The 21,760-nt window shown below is 41.2% G+C and overlaps 1 protein-coding gene across 1 annotated transcript in view; it reads left to right on the forward strand.

The window, feature by feature from the left end:
• Nucleotides 1–21,760, forward strand: part of adgrl3.1 (adhesion G protein-coupled receptor L3.1) — a 150,569-nt gene that overhangs the window by 5,897 nt on the left and 122,912 nt on the right. The window contains exon 2 of the mRNA XM_086119558.1: nucleotides 12,461–12,541. The gene's annotated coding sequence lies outside the window, so the exon portion shown is untranslated. The remainder of the gene's footprint in view (nucleotides 1–12,460; nucleotides 12,542–21,760) is intronic.

The raw sequence follows: 21,760 nt of genomic DNA on the forward strand, positions 1-21,760 counted from the left end.
GAAATTAAAGAACCGAGCCCTGCGATTGGCTGGCAACTGATTCAGGGTGTCCCCCGCCTACTGCCCGGAGACGGCTGGGATAGGCTCCAGCACCCCCCGCGACCCTAGTGAGGATCAAGCGGTTCGGAAAATGGATGGATGGAAGAACCGAATCTCCGTGCTACTGCTGAGTTTTGTTTTTATTATTCAAGGGTTACTCGAAATGCTGAGTCCAATGTGATGACAAAGAACCTTGGAGGTGATTTCCACAAAATCACTTATCGAAGAGCTCTGAAAGGATCTGCACTTTCACTGATCTAGCGGTTAACTTAGTTTTACACTTTCACAGCAGTTGAACTGTAACGCAAAACATTGCCTGTGTTGTTATTGAAGGTTTAATCGAGAATAAAAGTTTGCCCGGGGAATGGAGTATTCAATTACCATTTTTTCCTAGGGGAAAGTCCGGACAATCAGCGTCAGGAAATGGCTTATGTTCAGTCTCAGAGGTTGGACTGTATTCTGTATAAGAGTCCTGCATTTGTATTCAGAAAAAAGGCTAACCGTTTTTGTAATAAGTGATTTTTGGACAAGGGCAAATTGTTCTCAATCTACTCACTAAGTTAAAAAAAAAAAGGCTAAAGACACAAAATTGGCTGCTTTGAATGTCAGATGCAAAAAACACAGTGCAATTGTTGTGTGCTTGAAAAGATCAAATAAATCAATGAAAAAATCAATCAATTGTCAAGCTTTATTTTTGTTAGTCAAGGGTTGCGGGACCTGTCTAATGCCTTGACAAAGATCCCAGGGGCTGATTTCCACCAAATCACCTTTATCAAGAATCTCTGAAAGAATGTGCACTTCCATGACTGGTGCTTTATTCGGCTAATTTATGCAATTCGAGATAAATGTTTGCACCTCAGAGGCAAACCAGGAGAAGGTTGATTTTCGCTCACTGAGACAACAATCTTTTCTACATAAATAAAAGGTCACCCTCGGCTTAAGCCGCGAAACGCCAACTTCTCGCTGTGATTATAATGTAAAGTGCCAGTGAGAAGAAAGAAGGCTGGATTTCAAAGCCTTACTTCCTAATGTGACGATGGTCCACATTCACAGTCTGAACCCCACTTTAACCTCATTCAAAAGCCCCCTTTTCAAGTGCTGAACGACATCTCTATGTTGTATTGAATTAATGAGGCCAGATCCTCGACGGTCTTCTTCACCCAGCCAAAGCACTCGGTCATGTGTTAACACATCCTTCCTTCGAGCATCCATTACCCCTCAAAGAACTACTGCGGCTCCTTGCATTTTCCACCTCGGACAACTCATTTCTCTCCGCACTCGTGAAACTGGCCACGTCTATAATTCAACCCCTTTCGAGGTTCACTCAGCGTGAGAGCACGACGCCGCTACTTTGCAACCTGATTAGACGTCTGCCAGGCTAAAGGGGGGCAACAGGACTCGGTAGCCGGCTTTATAATCTCAGGACTCTGACTGACTGACTGCACCGGTGGCCTTGACAAGACCGACCCCGAAGTGAAAGATATCTTATTCAGCATAAAGTGTACAACTGTTGGGAAGCCTGCAAAAACGCTCCATCTTTTGGATTGTTTGGAGAGAGTGTAAAGTGGTGCTCAGGTTCTTGCTGTCTCCGAAGTGGAATTGTGTCTATACAAGTATGTGTGTGTGTGTGTGTGTGTGTGTGTGTGTGTGTGTATCACCGCTTGTGATACATGTCGTAATCCAGCTCAATGGTTGTATTGTTCAACAGGAAACTGTAATCACATTGTTAAACAGCATCTGCGGAGATGCATTGCCCAATCGTCTGGAAGTACGGTATTTATGTTTTGGTGGACAAACAAAAGGCTATATTTGACCAACTAATACTGATTTCAATCTACTTATTATGTGGAATAATTATGTTATCAAATACACACAAAATAGATGGATAAAGCAGGATTTTAAAAACAAAATACATATTTCCACCGATACAGGAAGTTATTAAACTGTGTTACTTGATTTTTTATTTTATTTATTTTATTTTTTTTACAATTCAAAGTTAATGCTTTGACAGCAAACGTGCTATGGACTGTTTGTGTTCCAGGCAAAATTTTGGGATCATCTGTATCTTTTCTACTCCGTCCAAACAACTGTCACAGGCAGAGGCCAAAAGAGTAATACCATGCACAGTTGGGGTGTGCAAGCACCAACACTCAGGCTCGAGCTGTCCTATCGAGTCTATGCACATGAACCCATGAACCGTGTTCGGATTGGAGGTGAAAGGTCTTTCGAAGACAACCTGAACAGTCCACTTGAGATCGATTAAATGACTTGAGAATGCAATGACCGGCAAACACAATGACTTGGATGAACAAGAAAATTCACAGTAGTATTGGGCAATTCTGGAAAAATAATAATCAAGATTATTATTATAATTCTTTATTAGTTGTTATTAATTGTGATTTCAATAACAAAAGATCGTTATTGAAATCACAATTAATGAACACAATCATTCATTGATTTTTAAAACTTTTCATTTCTTCAACTATCGAAACTCAACTTTAAATAATACTTGAAGGAACAAACAGAATTTGAAGGAAAAATAATAATCCTATCATAATAGCAATAATAAATAAATAAACAAGTACCTGGTGTTCCTACTGTGCGTGTGTGCCTTGGCCTCTTCGCAATGTGGTGCATGGCATGCCTGAAGTACACGCTCATATTAAGCTAACATGAGTAGAAGAAGGTTTGATTGAGCTTTATTACTTTCATCAGTCTTTCACGGATTACAAAGACTATATACAGTGTATGCCTTTGAGTTTTGTTATATTTCCTGTCTGTATATGTTCATACAGCGTTTGCGGGAGACTAATTATTATTTGAACGAATGCCACTCCCGGAACTCGATGCTAATTGCCTATTAGCATATCAATGGGATTTTACCTTGACTGCTAGCATTAGCACTGGTAATGTTTCTAAAACCAAATACTGTATGTCATGCAAAATGTAGGAATGTGCAAACACATACTCTGCGGTACAGCACATTCATCGTTTTTCTTAGTTTATGATGTTTATGATTGTCAGAAGCCAAAATTGAAATCACAATTAACCTTTGATTAATTGCCGAGTTAAATTAATTTGTAGGTGTGTATGGGTCTTTAAATGTCACTTAAAGTTTCCGCCGATTTAATGGATATCCGTAATGTATAATACAAATAATGTATTTTGAATTGTCAAGGTGGTAATTTTTGGGGGGGACTGATGACATCACATAACATCAGTCTTAATTAATTTAGGTGAAAGTAATTCACAAGCCCACTTTTTTTTTGGTCAATGAACTTAGCAGGCCCTGAAATGATTTCATGTCTGTCTTTTACTCTTATAAAATTGACTACCCTTTAAAGTTAAGTCAACAAATGTTCATTGTGTCTTTAAAAAAGGTGCTGTGTATTGTGGAGATGGTTATTTTATACAATGGTTATAGGTGGTAATCGAGGAAAAATGGGTTATATGCAGTCTTGATGATTTTTAAATTGTTAAATTATATTAAATTCGAATAAGGGAGAAATCATCTTGCATTTTTTGTTCATGATAATCCTGTTTTATTAAGTATGATGATTCTGAAGTTATTATCCTGACACGAATCCCAAAACAGCATTTTCTGCAATAAACAAAGCCTGTTCATGGAAACCATCTCACTCACTCATCAGTAATCTATCCATCTTTTACCCAAAATGCCTTTTTCAATCTCCTCTTCTGTATGCCTTTCATCTTACTCTCTTTCATTGTAAACGTTCATTGTGCAATAGAATTACACAAACACACATGCATGCCTTTCCTTCTACACGGAGACTCCATATACAGATCCCTGAGGCGTATGTCAAGTGCCGTCACTCTAAACACCAACATGCTAGAGTCATGGCTAGCAGCTGTGCACATAGTGAGGCACATGATGACACACATACAAACACACGCGCACACACACACACACTCAGTGCTATTAGATCCAGAATGAATGAATAAGACCGAAGTGATTGGAAGAGGCAAACTCAAAAGGTCTGACGATTATTTTTGACTCTGCAGTGCATTTACAATAGCACTTAGGCCCGGCTCCCCTCTTCCCAGTTGAGTCAATTTAAACTGGATCCTGTGTGTATTTGTGTGTTTGTGTGTTTTCGTGACTTTGGTCCATCACCACAGTATTGATGGGGGAAATTCCGAGCTGCGTCGCTCGGCCTTTTGCCATTCGCATGCTTCGGAGGCCCCCCTTGTTTAGCTTGGGAATGAGTCATCCACAATGTGATGCAACACAGCAGAGCAGATTTGAATTATGGGGCAATGAACAATGAGGTCACGGCAGGGCTGTGGGCATAAATCTCTCGGTCCCGTGTTACAAAACGGTCTCTTATCAATGGAGGAAACAAGAGTCAGAAAATTTGGCATTGTTTGGAAATGCTGTAAATACAGACAATGTCGTGTGACTTCAGACAATGGATGTTGAATGCTTTTTGCATGGGCTTGGATCATGTTTTGTGGGTGCAGCAAAATATCGATTAAGTGATATTGTGATGTGGCCTGAGTGTACGATATTTTCATATATATATATATATATATATATATATATATATATATACACCCTATATACTATATATATATATATATATATATATATAGTATATAGGGTGGCCCGGTAGTCCAGTGGTTAGCACGTCGGCTTCACAGTGCAGAGGTACCGGGTTCAATTCCAGCTCCGGCCTCCCTGTGTGGAGTTTGCATGTTCTCCCCGGGCCTGCGTGGGTTTTCTCCGGGTGCTCCGGTTTCCTCCCACATTCCAAAAACATGCATGGCAGGCTGATTGGACGCTCTAAATTGTCCCTAGGTGTGAGTGTGGGCGTGAATGGTTGTTTGTCTCCGTGTGCCCTGCGATTGGCTGGCAACTGATTCAGGGTGTCCCCGCCTACTGCCCGAAGACGGCTGGGATAGGCTCCAGCACCCCCCACGACCCTAGTGAGGATCAAGCGGTTCGGAAAATGGATGGATGGATATAGTATATATATACATATACAGTACTGCATATATATATATATATATATATATATATATATATATATATGCAGTACTGTATATGTATATATATATATATATATATATATATATATATATATATATATATATGCAGTACTGTATATGTAATACTTTAGGCTGTTTTGGTTTGACCATCACACATAATCAGTGAACTAATTTTGAATCTAGTTTGATACCCAGCACGATCATGCTGCTGCAGTTCCATTTGACGCAAAGTTATGCTACCTTGATTACAAACTTCCGCAAAGCCATTCTTAGTGGTTCGCATGCCTCTTGCGTATCCACCCAAATGCATCCTCTGATATTTTCCGTGTCTTTTCCTTCTTCAGCAAATCGTCCACAATCAGAGCCTGATGTAATATCATCATCCCCAGGCTCCTCTTAAATTTCCTGCTTACTGGGCTTTTATTCTAACTGCATTACATTCATCTTCTTTCGCTCTCTGTACATCTGGTTCTTTTTAGAGTTAAACCCCGATACAAAATCAAACTTAAGTTGACGTCATTTAAAAGTACATTTTAGAAAAGAGCAATAAATGCCCTTTTTTTGCTCGTGGATGGTGGCACAGCTAAGATGGAAATTGACATGGTGGTGTTTTCATTCCCTGCTTTTTGAGAGGAAGAACACGTGCCAGGGAGTATTGATCTGAAGCTTACTTGATGGTGCGCTCTGATTGGGCGAAGATAAGAATGAGGGCCAGGCTGTCATGCTCGATGGAACAAAGATATTATCAGATGCAGTCATGATCGATGCTTTGACAATCTTTTGTATTGTTTTGTTTTTGCCCCTCAAGCACCCGTACTTGAAGTGTAAATATAGAAACTCGTTGGGCCGAAGGTTGAATCCCCTTTGACGAGCTGGTGAATAACTGCAGAGATATGTGGTTAAATCAGCGTGCTTACTTTTAGCACACTTAGCAGCAGGTGACGTTAAAAGAAGCACAGCGGTCTCGTCTCAGCTGGGGACAGGACGGTCATTTTAGATAAAAATCAAGCATGGCCCTTTACATGGGACATACCAGCGCCGGTCACGTTGCCTCTGACGTATCTTCTGCCTTGTGTAATATAATCATTTACTCCATCCGAGTGTTTTTTCGTAAAGAAGTCTGATAGTGTCAGACCAAGACGGATGAGCACCGCTGTGGCCTGCAGCCCTGCAGCGCTGCCTCACATGGACCATGTGCATTCTAACCATGTGAGAAATTGCCTGCATGTTTATCCAGGAGAGTGTTCACGCTCTGAGTCTCCTGATTGGCTTTTTGCTCAGCATTATGTATGATAGATGACACGGCATCCATCACACATTGTCTCTAGAGGGAGCTGGACCAGAGCAGGTGTCGTGAAATAGCCAATGATAAATTAGATTTGATCTTTTAAAACAATCTTGATTTGCGTAGTTTACAGCAAAGGAAGTACATGGATGCGTATTGGCTCGTGGGACTCGCAATTGAGACAGGAGGTCCCAACATCAGGGAGACTTCTGAAACATTGATTGTTAATTTTCCCTGTAGCCAATCAAGTAAACCTTGTAAAATTGCTTTTTCTCACCCCAAAGTAATTTGATTCGACTGAAGTCAGAGCTCTCAAGACATTCCAAATGGAACTCCCCTACGAGAAACCTTTTTGGACCTGCAATACGAGTACAGTTGCTGGAAAAATAAAATGCTTTCAAATGATCCTCGTCATCCAATTCATTGTCCTCCTCGCAACTTAAATGAATGTTGAACAATGGAGTGCTTACAATTTGCAATTTATTATGATTATTTATAATTGTAGATGAGCAGATATTAAAGACAACTCTAAACATATTTTTTGATAATATGATCCAGTCAGTGTTGATATCCCAAACTCTGACGTGGCATGGCAGCTTCTGGTGCGCCAATCACTATGAATCCAGAGAACATAGCATTGGGGATGAGGATTCCAATTTGTTATTCACTGTTAATAATGTCTTGTCACTATTCTAATTTGGAAGCGTTTTATTGTCCAAAAAGTACAAATCAGATCTTTCCAAACCCCTGATAAATTCATCAATTCATTAAAAGGTGTGTTGCAATACCGTTGTCTGTGTAGTTTTGCCAGGATCGGATCGATTTGATGGTGTGTGTGTATGTGTGTGTGTGGGGGGGGGGGCATACACTGAAAAGTCTCATTGTATTGGTGCTGAGTGCAGTTGATTACAGTTCACTGACTCACAATCACTGGACAAATCAAGTATTTTTAGTTTAATCACAGACCTCCCTCCCCTGCTCTTTCTCACTTTCACATATTTATGTGGGACACACGGACACATCTTTAATTTTACGCTTGGCTAGGCCACATCGCCGCATGACTCGTCCATATTGCTTATCCTTAGCGTATCGGATCGCTTCGAGTCTCGGGGGAAAGTTTTGGCCTCACAATAAAGGGGACCACACCCATTTAAGGAACGCACCGCATAAATCTGTAATTGGCATCCCAACCATTTTTGATGCCTCACGCGCCAATCTGTTGTCGAAGACATAATTACAGTACAAAGGGCGTTGTACGTTAAACAGTAACATGAGTGTATCGTTTGTGCTTTAAAGTCATCCTACTCCAATCACAGCTTGTGAGTAATGGGGGTGACATGGGACTTCAGCACTAATAACAGAAAAATATTGTTTGACTGTGAAGGGGGGAAAAAAGCCCACTCAGTCAGGAATGTGAGGGGTAAAAATATTTCAAAATTGAGTAGAGCCTATATGCTCAACAAATGGAAACTGTAGCTTGTTTTTGGTTGACTTCCCCTTTAATTGGTTTTCCAAACCATCTTACTCATAGCAAATAATTGAGAAAAAATGTGTTCCGGGGTGAAACTGTCATTGTCATCACCTCGATTCACTCTTACTTATCAACATTCTTAGCAGAGATTCAAATATGTAGTGTACAAGAGAAACAAGAAAACAATACAACTTTTAGTCGCAAGTTAAGACATTTGAATCCGTGATCTTGTTCTTTCGATTCTTACCGACAGCTCTTGACCATAAGTCGCCCTGACTTATGGTCAAGAGCTGTCAGGAGGTTGTGTGAGGGTTTAGACCTGCAGAATTGGTATTTTGCAATTATTTGAGGTGCACGTGGAAAGGATGGATTTGATCCAGGTGTTTTCGTCTCTTCACGCTTCCATGACCCATACCCAAATTGTTGCCACTTGAGAGTGAAAAACCTAAACGGTGTCACTTGAGCCAAGGTCCCGGTGCCCTTTTTTTCTGGTAAATAAAAACAGTGACTATTTGTAGATGTGTTTTTTTTTGTTTGTTTTTTTTTTTTTTACCCCCACTTGCTGTCTGGCCAGTAATCGAAGAAAATGTTCAACCCTATGACTTGTTTACTTTTTCTGGACCACAGGAATTTGACCTTTGGGAAAGCAAATGGGACCAATGGGAAAATTGAGACGATGTATCATCCTCACATTGGTTTGATTAAAGAAACTGACCTTTAGATTTATTATTGAGAAAACCTGGAGAAATGTATGTTTTAATCTTTCTTTCTACAGTCAGTGTGCATGAAGGTTAAGGTTAGGGCAAGGTTGTGGTTATGGAAAAATAAATTGTTTTTGAAGTTGGGCTGTATTGACTACAAGTGTGCAGTGGCAAACAGATGGACTACAAACCCATCTGCCATGCGATGGCCGCAGATAGAGGACAAACTATCTACTACATTGGCAGTGGGCGTTGGTCGTGTAGATGACATAGACGAAAAGTTATGTCTTGAAACCAAGCAACTGTGGGAAGCGTTTGGACTTCTCTGTTGTGAAATTTGAACAAATACCGTGTTTCCCTTCTGGGAGCGAACCAAGCAAGAATTTATGTATGCATGAAGTTTTGCAATGGCTGCAGCTTTAATCTAGTCATTTGAGTTCCCCCGCCCCTCCATCATGCATACCAGGCCTAATGAAAAATCTCATTTCATGCCTTGTACCAACCTGTTTCTTTCACACCTACGCATTTAGATCAGTTTCTTTCCACCTCTGTTCCTCCGTTCGTCATTCATTGATCCCAACATTGTTGACCAGCTCAGTGTGAATAATGCATTCTGTGTTCTGAGACAGGCCAGACACGAATTAAGATGCTGCATGGGCGGGCGGTGAGGGAGGAAGGGGTTTGGGGGTGGTTCACGCCTTCCTTTTTTTCTTTCTGTTGCTCCAGGCACTTTATCCATCATCAAGTTCATGCTCACACACATGGTGCATGCAGTACATGTATATTTCGGAGTACGTGTGCATTTGGACAAACACAGTGCACAATGAAGGCATCCTTTGTTGCAGTCTCTGGCCACTCAACCATAAAGGTATTGCTCATGGCCTCTTGTACTGCCTAATAGACACAATTAATGCACAGCCCCGCTGGAATGCTCCGTGGAGGTCGTGGCCGTGATGCTGGGTGGATATTCATGTGAGTGCTCCAGTCTGTTAATGGTGAGAGATCTGCATTTGCATTGTGTCCATTACAATTATTTTCATGAGAAACGGGACAAAATATTGATCTGGCAGAGTATCACATTGGTATCTCTCAAAATACAGTACTTATACACCGGCATAATGATACTGTCGCTGTCGGACGTTGAAGTACGCTTATACGCTGAATAATGAGTATTTTAATGTGATTTGAATCTCGTTGTTCGCCTGCATTCTGAACGATCAATGAAAACGTGTCTTAATTGGCACGCCGGTCTGTTGAATGATGTTGGTTTGAGAAGGTGATTGACACAAAAGTAATGACTGAGGAACTGCCGAAGCAAGTCTGATTAGTGCACATGTCAAAAAATGGGCGGGTATAGTCAGTATTAAATTGCAATGAATTATGTTATGCACATTTCAACATTTCAAACAAACATTTCCAAAGATTAAATGTACAAACCTCATTTCCAGTGAGGTTGGGAAGGGATATTGTACATCCATCCATCCATTTTCTAATCTGCTTATCCTCACAAGGGTCGCGGGCGTGTTGGAGCTTATCCCAGCTGCCTTCGGGCAGCAGGCGGGGTACACCCTGAACTGGTTGCTAGCCAATCGCAGGGCACACAACCACCATCTGCGCTCACACTCACACCTAGGGACAATCTAGAGTGTTCCCGTAAACTGCCACGGATGTTTTTTGAATGTGGGATGGAACCAGAATACCCAGAGAAAACCCATGCAGGCACAGGGAGAACACGCAAACTCCACACAGGAAGACCCAGAACTGGAATCGAACCCTGCACCTCTGTACTGTGAGGCCGGCGTGCTAACCGGTCGATCACCGTGCCGCCTCAAGGGATTTTGTGTGAAATGTGAATAAAAACAGAATGCATCCGTCCATCCATTATCTGAACCGCATTATCCTTACGAGGGTTGCGAGCGTGCTGGAGCCTGACTACGGGCAGTAGGCGGGGTACACCCTGCACGAGTAACTGGCAAATACACTGCTAGAAGAAGACATTAAATGAGTCAATTGCTGTTTTTTTTTTGTATGCAAAATAATATTAACTCATTTCAGATTTTGATGACTTCACATTCCTAAAATGCTGGGACAGGCGCACGTTTACGATTATGTTACACCACCTTTCCTCAGAGATGCCATGGAATTGCCTCGAATCAGAGCCTCAGAGCATACCCTACTAGTTCAATCAGATTCCTCTCCGAGGTTTCTACAATGATGGCGATGATGGTCTGCTGTGTATCCTCACAAAATGTATTTTTGAATTCTCGCTTGGTATCAGCATTCGCACCAAACGCAATTTCTGAATTACAATTCCTAGTCTTTGTGTGTCGGTCTGGCATGCAACACTGGGCAGAAATTGTTGCACGGCAAAGCCAAGGCCAAACGGAGAGGTGCTTATTCCGCTGCTCCATCAGTTGTTGCAGTAAACAACAACGCAGCGCAGCTGCCAACATGAGCGCACATTGCGTCTTTCCATTTAAGACATTGTCACTTTGAGGTTGACCTTGGCGAGATGAGTATACATAAGCTTAACCATCAGCAGAGTGGAATTCGCCTTGAACAAATGGGATACACATTGTGATGGAAAACAGTGACATGGAAGGATTTTAGTCCAAAGTGTGCATTCACACAAGCAGCCATTCATTTTGTTCAAACTCAAGTTCATTTCCCACCCGGTGCAATTCAGATGGTCAAAGGTGTAGGCAAACTGCCGCGGGTCAAATCAACCAGTCAAATTGCAAGAGGTTTTCTCCGTCCGCATTTAAGTGACTTTTGCACGTGATGTGAAAGCCATTTGACCTGTCAGCTAGAGCCTGCACATTAATTCATTTTCACCCTTAATGCCTTGGTAGCCATTTCCTCCTTGCATTCTGTAATGCAGCATGCAGGCATAAGTGCAGCGGAATTGGTGATAGCATCGGCAGCAAGTGAGGTGTTCTGATATGCTCCACACTTCAGATGGCATCAAAAAAAAAAAAAAATCTGATAACACCATTGGTTTGATGGACGTTTTTTTGCGTTGAGCACGTCAACATTTGGTACGTTGTTTTCATTTGAAGGTCTGATCGCAGCACATTCCGGTCCTGAAGATTTTCAGCAACGGACTAACCCGTAATGTGTTTTGAGTCGTGCTTTTTAAGTGCACTCAGCCATTTGTTGGCGCATTGTACCCTGCTATCGTGTTCGCATTTACCAGAAAACGTCCGTTTCGCTCCTGTTTGTGTTGCTTTCCTTGCTTATCACCCGCTAGTCAATACGACAAACCTTCTTCCTCTTTACAGTTCAGTGACCAATAAGCGAAGAGAGCAACGTTGCGTGGTTTTTCTCTTTGACACATTTTTGGGCACTTGTAAATTTTACTGCGTGATCAAAGTGCACTTGAACCCCTGCAAATGAGCCAGACCAGAGACAGCGAACTAAAGACGTGAATAAAATCCCAACTGAATAAATGCTACTTTGCGTGCCAGGAAGAGAGCTGACAATTTGACTGACTGGAAAAATGGACTCTGGTGTTCGAGAAACAGCCTGCATTTAACTCAGTTGTCTTGGCAAGAGATAAAGCAAACAGCGTGGCGATAGGACCATTACGCCGTTCTGGACTTTTGATACCGTGTCACGTACAGAGTCCTCATATATGGCAGGGAACACAGGCGCACAAGGACCTTGTGCGCACACATCCCTGCGAACCCTAAACAAGCAATCGGGAGTGAAAATGGCCTCTTGCGTCTTGTCTTTGAGTGGCTTATGGCTATTCAAACAATCTGGAGGGGGCCATTATTCTCACAGTGCACACCATATTCACTTCACATTACGACTTTCTGTCTCTATTGTGAAAAATGACTTGAGCTTAACTTCTGTGAGCTCCAATAACCTCCACTACCTCCCACTATCTCTTTGCTTTATCGTTGTTCTCTCTCTCTCTCTCTCTCTCTCTCTCTCTGTGCGTCTCTGCAGGACTCGGACGTCCAGCTGCCAGTGAGATGTGATTCCCTGGGCATTCATATCACTTTGACAAAGCAAAGTGTGCTATAACAGGTAGGAATGTGACAGTAGGTTCTCTGAAGAGGGTAATGGGAAGCCATATGGAAGTCTAAAGCGCTGCCTTTCTGGACGAATTAGCAGCAGAGTGATCGTTGGATGAACCCCAAATAATTGCTAAAAGGACCTACCGCAACATCACAACAGCCATGCCACATTTAAAAAGCTTTGTTTTGCTATGACTTTAATGAGCCACTGTGGTTTAGCTAAGCTAATATTATTGTCTTGACATTTATTCATAGACGATTATTGTTGTTAGGTTATTTTTTTCACGTGGTCATAAACAAACAAACAAAAAAAACCCTTGGGCTAATTGCTGTGCGATTCTATTATATTCAAAATCCCACAAAATTATTGCGTGGCTAATGACACACAATGCTCGCTACGATGATTTAAAATGTCATCAATATGAAAATAGCTTTTTCAAGCGGTTCAACAAACTTTCACCATCCAAAAGCCTTGATCAACTGTTGGCCAAATGAACAAATCTCACTCTGAATGTTCTCCTTTCAATGCATGTCTTCTACTAAAAATAAAAATTGTGCTCTTTTGAGTTTGACAAAATTGCGGAGGTCTGAATGGATTGAGGAGTTTACAAAATAGGCAATGTTTCAAGAGGCAATTTGACCTGATCAATAATCATACACTCTAAAGTAAGTTACCCACTGTGATATTGAAATATTAAAAAGTAAAGTAAAACGTTCCCAACTCTCTTGTAATTTTAATAAAGAATGACAAGGTCATAATAATTTGAGTCAAAGAAGCACCTCAAATTTCATTTTTTGTCATTCATCTCTAAAGAGTATGAGCAAGGGCAAAGGGTCAATACTGTAAAAAATAACAAATAGCTGCTCGTGCTCAAGGAAGATTTTAATTGGATTCACAATTCTACCCCACAACTTCAAAAACATTCAACTTGAGGTTTCCATATATTGTATAATTTTATGTATGAAAATAATACAAAATCTCGTTCTTTGTGACAGCAGGCTGAACACACAGTCCATCCATCATCATATTTAACTCCACCGAGAAGATGAGTCACAATGTGTTTCCATACACAGCATAGACTGGGGGCATAGTCACAAAAATATACCCACGCACCTGGTGTGCTTTTTTTTTTTTTTTTTTGCAGAAGCTACTGTATGCATGATGATGATATTTTTTTAAGGACCTAAATTTGACCCATTGTTCTCTCTGGGGATCTCTGGGCTCCATCTGTGCCAGAAAGTGCACTAATTGGCCCAACAAATGTGCCCTCTCAGACTGGTAATGCAATCAGATGTGACAGTGTGATGTGGGAGTCCACAAAATAGCTAGCATGCAGTGTGCGGAGCTCGTTACATACAATTGAACGGTCTAGATTTTCCATGTTGCCACTTGGAAATAATAGCCGCTTCGACCTCCTCATCTAGTCAAAGCAACTTTTGTTAAATAATAAATATGTAAAATAAGAACGGATCCAGTTGAAGAAGTCCAACAGCACGGAAGCTGCACCATGTGGAGCACAGACAGCCAGGCAATAAATTTTCATTAGTTGTTAAGTTTTTAGAAGTAACTCGGCTTATATGATAATTGGTGACAGATGTTTTAGGCACTTGTTTGCAGATGTTGTTATGATGGGTTTGAAATTACCACGTCTCATGTGAAGGCCACATTCTAAATATGACCACATGGCGGGAAGGGAAGCATCGTCGCGTCGCATTCGCTTGTCCACGTTGACCCTGTGCGAATGTTACAGAACACAAAGCAGCGTCGCTATCGGTTTCATTTCAGTCAGCCCGCTAGTGCTTGAAGGCATCAAGAGGAGTTAAAGCGCAAAAGCGGGCCTTCATCTGTCCATGAAGCCACTCAGTGCAACTTATTTACAATGCATTTACAAGCTGAGCGAGGCCTGTAAAATGTCGGATTTATGAGTGTCTTTTTAATTAGAAATACTGTCTTCTAGAGTCAGCCTGATGAATTGTACGTTCAATTTATTGACGGTGGAAGAGGATGCAACTCCTGGGTATCGGCCGGAAGCCTTAACGTCCTTATTAACATGTTTTTGTACTAAAAGAAGAAATATGTAACATCTTTGATTAATTAAAAAAAAACTGAAAGTTAATTTTATTTAGTTGTTTCTTGTTCAAGGTCACTAGAGTTCTTGCAATTCAAAACAGGTTTCGCAAGTTGTCATATTATGAAAGATGAATGCATCTCATTTTTCAAGTTGTACTTTGATTTTTGAAACATGTTTTTAATTTTTACAACAGTCCGTACACTCCTAAAATGATTCAGTAGGTACACTTGCACAATCTAATATCATACAGGGGCTGAATGAATACAAAGATTATGCTCCGTGAGCTAGATCTGTCCCTCACATGTAGCTAAACAAGGTAAGCAAAATTTTCAAAGTACAAGGCAGTACAGTTTGACCTCTCTGTGAAATAACCCCGCAATAATGTCGTTCATGTTCTTAAAGTAATATCTCTATCAATGTCATTCAAAACCAAACATTATTTGTAAAAAAGATTTTGTAGTGGCTTATGAGCGGGATTGTGCTGGTCTACCTTATATTGTGTATCCATGTGGGTATGTGTTGGCATATGCCTTAATGAACTTCCTGTCACCCCTAATGTTTCCCTTCCTGGCTCTCACATGAGTCGGAATGCTTCTTTTGAAATCTAATTCCGTGGTCCAAATGCTTCATTTCACCAAGACAATGAAGCAAAGAAAGAACAACAGGAAAGGGGACATATCAGTCGTCATGTTGGGATGTGAGGCAGGGCATGTGCTTCCCGTTGGGTATGCGCAATTGAAAAAAAACGTAATTTGGTACATTAGCGGTCAGAACCCACATTTAAACACTTATCAGTTTCATCCAGTAAATAATCAATGCGAACATGATTGAGTGTGCAAAATAAAAGAGAGATTCTTATTTTTTAACTTCAATCAGACCTTGATGTGAGGAAATGACCAACACACAAATTGGACACGGTATGAAGTATAACAACGACACATGCAATTTAAAAAGCAACATGTAATACCTGCTATAAAAAGCCACAAAATATTGAACTCACAATTGCCCACCATAATGAAAAAAAAAAAAAGAAAAATAAATGGCTGCATTTACATTTTTTTACTGTGGCCCATAGCATACTATCCAACAGAAATGGGCCCCTGACATCAATCATAAATTCTGCCAGGAACAGATCATGTTCAGTTTTTGACCGACACTGTCCGCCAGGTATCAATTAACAATTTGTTTATGACTGTGGTTTGCCACGGTGCTCTGCTTCATACTGAGAACGCTTTCTAATTACCTCGGTGAGTCCATTGTATATTTGTATGCTATTAAAATTCAAGGGCCAGCTCTATCAGCCCTTACACTCATTTTATTGGATCTCTCTCACACACATGTAAATGCTTTTTTTGCTCCCCCGCCATCAGTCGCCATTAATACACGCTTATTGTTCAAGAATATGACCTTTTGTCTTGAGTGAAGAGGCCTTTGTCCTGAAACAATGGGGTCCATATTGGAAACCCTGCCAGTCAATGCTGTCCCTCCAGCTGCTAGAGGAATGGTACAGATTGTGCGGGGTTCCAAGTTGAAGGCTTGGAGGAAAGAACTTGTGCAGTGTGTGTATGTGTGTGTGTGTGTGTTATTTTTCTGGATTGTTTGTTTCTGTAAGATGCAAGCCTGTTCTCAAAATCACCAGATGGGCTAGCACAATTAAAATCAGACATCTTCCCTTGTGTGCACATATGTGCATACGCGTTCACGCGCGCACGCATGGCGCGGATATGCGCACAAACAGACTTAGAGCGCAGGATACAAAGCAGATGTCTCTGAAAGACGAAACCTGATAGACACTGTAATGTGGTGGAAACTTGGGAGTGAGTATCCCAAGCAAAACGGAAGTCAATCAATCAGTCAGTCAATCAAGAGATGCTTGTCTGGCTCTCTATCCACAACTAGCAAGCAATTATTATTATTTATTTATTTTTTTTTTTTTCTTTGTGGAACCACCAGTCACCCAGAAGGTCAAAGGATTCGGAATTCAACCAAAAGTTGCTGCTGCAGCTGTCACATACCCAAGCAAAAAACAAGGTTTATTCTACATTTTCTTTGTCTTATTGTAGCTTTTCGGTGACAACGGGCTAATGGATGGTAATATTTCCATGAAGGAATAGATTACTTACAGTGCCGTGTTTCCTTTAGGTAAGATTATTTCTACTTTTTTATTTCCTGTAAGAACAATAACAAACATTTCCCGCCCCCACCACCTCAATGATAGACAGTAAAAAATTGGGTGATGGTGGTTATAAATCAGTGATGGGAACTTGTTTGACCGACTCTAGTTTGTGAAATAATGCCACAATGTCAACAAAGTTACCACAGTATTGGCTGTTCTGTAATCTATCAGACTTGGTATCTGAGTCGCCCATCTCTCCAAACCCCCTTTGGACTTGTATTGACTCGCAGTAACATATCAGCTCACAGGAAATGAGCTTGGGACTGAAAGGTCATGCTTTGGTATCCGACTACTACAGTGGCTGTGAAAATCTTGGCCCTTGAAATCCCTCAACAAGCACCATCAGGGCTTTGACCTCTCAGCACTTAACCTTTAGTTGTTCCAGCTGAACATCTTGGTGGCCAGCAGTGCGCGGGAGCCTTGGCTTTGCTGAGCAGCGCCCAGGTGCGATTGTGTTCAATGTGCAAAAGCCATCCAACCTTTTCCTCCCTCTCAAGCCCCCCCACCCTACCCCCACTCCCGCCCCCACCCCCTTAGCCATTCATGCAACACTTTTTTTTTCCTTTTCTTTTTTCTCTCGGTCAGTGAGCCGGCTTAAATGGGACTCGTGACTTGGCAGCATGCATTCATGTGCTCTTTTGGCTTTTGAATCCACCTCTAAATGAACAATAACTAAGAACCTCTTTGTCTTTCAGTTTAATTGTTTCATTGTTTCGCAGCTGAAGCAAGCAATGGCCTCCCTGTAGTTTACTCTTAACAGAATTAGTATGGAGGACTATGCACTATGGAGCATCATTAGAATTCCTTACAATGTTAAGCAACATTATAATATAAAGGATCACTAAAGTCAAATAATGTCTATTCAAAATTTTCTATTACACCCCCCGCTGCCAGGAACAACATAATACAGTCATACCTCGGTTTTCGAATGTCTCTGTTCTCGACCAAATCGGTTTTCGACCAGAAAATTCTAGATTTTTACACCTCGGATTCCGACCTAAAATCGGTTTTCGACCAAACTAAGCAAATCGGAATACACCACTCGATTCCTCTCGGCTTCCTTACACAAAGAAGTGATGCTTCTTCGTGTAACGTTCATTGTGAGGAGACTTGTTTGTGGTGATTTACGCAAATCTGACAGTTTTTTGGTTATTTCTGCATAGTTTATTAGCCCCCAAACATGGTCGAATAAAATTGTTTTGGATTTCGAACGAATCGGTTTTCTAAAAGTCTTCTGGAACGGATTATGGTCGAAAACCGAGGTATGACTGTACTTCGGCCAGAACTCCCTGCTACAGCTATACATAGTGTCATTTGGCTATCAAAATGGTTATAAGTAAAGCTCGGCATAACATTGGATCCCCATTAACATGAAAGACCACCCCCCCCACACCAAAAAAATATATAGATCTGCTGCATAACTTTATTAACCTTGTTTATACTTTTATACACACTCTGACAATCAGAGCACCACTGCCACCTCTGTGGATGTGCAATTACACTTTATTTTAGTACAGGAAAAAAAATAAAAACATGTTCCCTGTGCTGGATTTCACATTTGACGGACCCCTGGCATTTAGAAAAAAACAAACACATTTATTGGGCGAATCAAACATCTTTTAACTGTAGAGACAATGTTATAAGTGTATCTTTTAGTTGCAACACAAGAAGGAAAAAAACTTCACATTGATCAAAAATACTAATTAAATAAATAAATAAAATACTATTAACTTTGTGACAAATAGTTGTTCCTATCTCAACACACCTTATTCCAACTAGTCTGTTTTGGAGGAAGTTTTACAATCAAAACAAATTTAAACAAATGCTGGATTTCATAGTCAGTAATTGTCAGTGCCAGCCTGTGTTGATCCTAGTTTTGTTCACCACTAATGTATGATCCTTGACTGCATCTTATCCTGTTGACTGTGCCAAAGATACCAGCCTGTCCCTTGTGGAGCCTTAATTTCCCTCCAAGGATCATGACGAGGCCCCAGCATTGCACACACACACACATATACAGGACTTATGAACATGAATACCGTGCGCTGTGACCTGAGTGAGGCCCACAGTGCTCCATCACCAGCGCATCCACACACACGCGCGCGTACGCACGCACGCTTGACAACAGGGAAATAGCCTTCAGAGATAGCTTTTGTCAACAATTGCATCTATTTAGCATCACTGTATTCCTTGAAGCATACGCCATCTTATTTGTGAAATGGCTGTGTCAAACAAAAGAAACGATGCCGGTTTGCCATGTTTCACTTGCTCTTCCCAGCTGTTTCTCCTCCTTTTGAGTTGCTCCACTTTGGGCTCCGATGCTCAATGGGTAAAGTCACAACTAATTTGAAGTTGAAGGAGGATCGTGAGTTGAGACTACAAAGTAAGACCTCCTATTACTTCTAAAGTGGCTGCAAAAGTCAGTGTTTTGAGTTGACGTTTTACGATAAAAAAATCCCGTGGCTATGCACTTGGCACAAGCCATGTCCATGTGTGACTCCCATTTCAATCGACTCGTAGAAAATTGAATCTATTCAGAACTTGTTCTGACTGCCAATCAGTGTTGAAGGCCTCGAGCGGCTCCCTGCATTATAGATGTGAGGAGCAGGCAATGAAAGTTTCATCACAAATTCCTTGCACAATTAAACATTGATAAACATCGAGTACACATACAGTTACACATCAATTCTATTTCATTTGGGCAGGAAGAGAAAAAAAGTAGTGTCACCATCCAGTGGGCTCGACACTAACTTTTGCACGGGTAGCACTGGATGCAACCAACTTTTTCAGTGGGTCGCACCAGTACAGATTCTTCTCGCTCTCTTTTTTGGGGTGGTACGGCATGACCATATTTGCTGATTTATAGTCATCTCAAATGGCATCATGTCGTTTTGTCTCACGACAAGATTGACAGTCTCGGAAGGTATATTTAAACAATATTTTATTGTAGCAACAACTTTGTTGCAACAAGTTGCGGCTGACAAAACATGCCAGTTGCTTTACTGTATATAAGTTTCAAAGAAGACAAAAAAGGAAACAATACCGTTTTACGTTTTTACCACGGAGAGAGCAGTAAAATAATACCTGGCAGCTAAACAACTTCAAATTGGTATTATTTGTATAAGTTGAACAAAATACTAGAACATTTTTATTAAAATGCTTTCAAGAACAAAAAAAAAAGACGAACCATTTTTAACAATTGGACGAAGAAAATAATATTCAACATTTTTCACACCCTACTACTTTTATTTATATCCAGGATTTAAAAAAGTCTTTAGGACATCAAAATATTTGTTGTTTATTAATTAAAACTTTGGGGAATATACAATCTCATTTAATAGTTCATGTTTGATATTCTAACCACGAGACGAATGGAAGCAGAGTGGTGTGATGTGAGAATATCGAACAGTGATTGTAATTTAGTAAAGTAGCAAAGTAAACGCACCCCCATCATTCTTCTGGATATATGTCAGCCTTTTTTGATTGATAGAAAGCCCACATTATTCAAAGCTGAATATAGACAAGTACCTAAGCCTGCATCGCCAAAATGCATAGCAGGTCATCAGAGCCTCGGTGAATGGGAGTAAGCTGGCTGGAAAGCCTGTCTTTAGAAAGCAAATAGCGCTGGTTAAGTCTGATGGCCGCCAAAGAGGCAAAGTACACATCAAGGCGTTGATGGTCATTTTTTTAAATTCACACAGAAAGGATTTAACTTGACGCGCGCTACGCCTTCTGAGTAGAGTCTGACAGACGGACGCAAGGTTGGAGCGCCTTTGCAGCATGTACTCGTAGGGGCATCAAAACACGCACTAGCACGGTGCAACTGGATTTTTTCCGGCACACACTGGAAAAAAATGGCAGCATTTGCGAGCAAAATGGTCACAATCTGCAGCCCTGTACTTTCCTGAGTGAAGTGGGGGTTGTTTTGTAGAACCGTGTGCAAAACTAAATAAAATTGGTTTTTCAAATGGTAAATAAAAGATCTTTTTTTTTTGTTTTGAATTAAGGATGTATGTTGTAAAATATTAACCGGTGTTATTGTCGTTAATTTATCTTTCATTCTGACCTGGTGACAATATCTCTCAGATTTTTTTGAGTCCATATGATAGTTATTAGGGGTGTTCACACGGCACACATTTGCTCCGGCGCTGCACCGATGTATTTTGTTGCGATATATTTTGCACCGCAGCAAATTGTGTGGAGCGTTCACACGTACAAAGCCGCTGAGCGTGTCTGCACCGGCACAGCGTCGGTGCAGCCCCACTTGCGTTCACACGGCAGTTTCTGCAGCGGGGCAAAACGACAGAAAACAAATGAGCTGTCGTGTTGGTTCTTTTTAAAACGTATACACAACTCAAACGACTACTGGACAGGCACGTCCTTCTCCTTCTCGGTCTCCGTGCCTTCTGCTCGAGAGTGACCGCCCCCGAAAACGTAAATCAACGATGACTTCAATGACACTCAGAAAAGCAAACACGTAATGCGCCAAACAGAAAATCAAGAGAGGAAATCACATAATAAATTATATGGGGAGCGGGGGGTTGTGAACACACAACAAATGAACAAACTACACAAACAACTCCGAGACAGTCCAGTCTTCTACAAAAGGAAAGATGTTACCAGCCAAGTCTTGTGTCGTTATTAAACAAACACATAGCGGAAGTCCAACAGAGCACGAAAGCAACGCATTCTCGCCGTACGTAAACTCTTCACAAGCATTTGCTCTGGAGCAAATTTAACCCAGTTGCGTTCACACATGCAAATTTACACCGGTGCTGCTTCGCTAACGAGCATTTGCTCTGGAGCAAATTTTTAAACCACCTCCCTGAGGTGGATCAAATTTGGTCCAGTGTAAGCTGTTTTCCGGGGCTACGCCGGAGCTAATTTGCACGTGTGAACGCTCTACTGGGGCAGCCCCGGCGTAGCACCGGACCAAATCTTGCCGTGTGAACACCCCTATTGTTGCCAAAACCCATTTGAA

Source organism: Hippocampus guttulatus, chromosome 9 (assembly GCF_054856545.1).
Source record: "Hippocampus guttulatus isolate MCC_2025c chromosome 9, RoL_Hgut_1.0, whole genome shotgun sequence".
NCBI classification, from domain to species: Eukaryota; Metazoa; Chordata; class Actinopteri; order Syngnathiformes; family Syngnathidae; genus Hippocampus; species Hippocampus guttulatus.